At 40.7% G+C, this 246-nt stretch overlaps 1 protein-coding gene across 5 annotated transcripts in view; it reads left to right on the forward strand.

Moving 5' to 3' along the window:
- The window catches only part of atrx (ATRX chromatin remodeler), a 29,130-nt gene that overhangs the window by 11,147 nt on the left and 17,737 nt on the right, over positions 1–246 (forward strand). The gene's annotated exons all lie outside the window — the stretch shown is intronic.

Genomic DNA, 246 nt, shown 5'->3' on the forward strand with positions numbered 1-246 from the left:
AAACAAAATTCAATTGAGATTTCCATTGGAAAACACACGTAGTATAGGTCTAGGCTAAATCCTACAGCAAGAGTCTTGTTTCTTTTAAAAGTGATCTCTTGACTGGATGTCATTTACTCAGACAAGGTTTTCAGATAAATGGAAGGCCTTTCTGGTCTCTCACTTTTTCGTGCTGCATTGTTAAGTCGTTTAGTGGACTTTCCTCCCAGAATGTGGCCCAGGACGTGTGTGTGTCTCTGTGTGTGT

This window comes from Morone saxatilis, unplaced genomic scaffold (genome assembly GCF_004916995.1).
Source record: "Morone saxatilis isolate NCDOM2014 unplaced genomic scaffold, NCSU_SB_2.0 Contig22, whole genome shotgun sequence".
Classification (NCBI taxonomy): Eukaryota; Metazoa; Chordata; class Actinopteri; family Moronidae; genus Morone; species Morone saxatilis.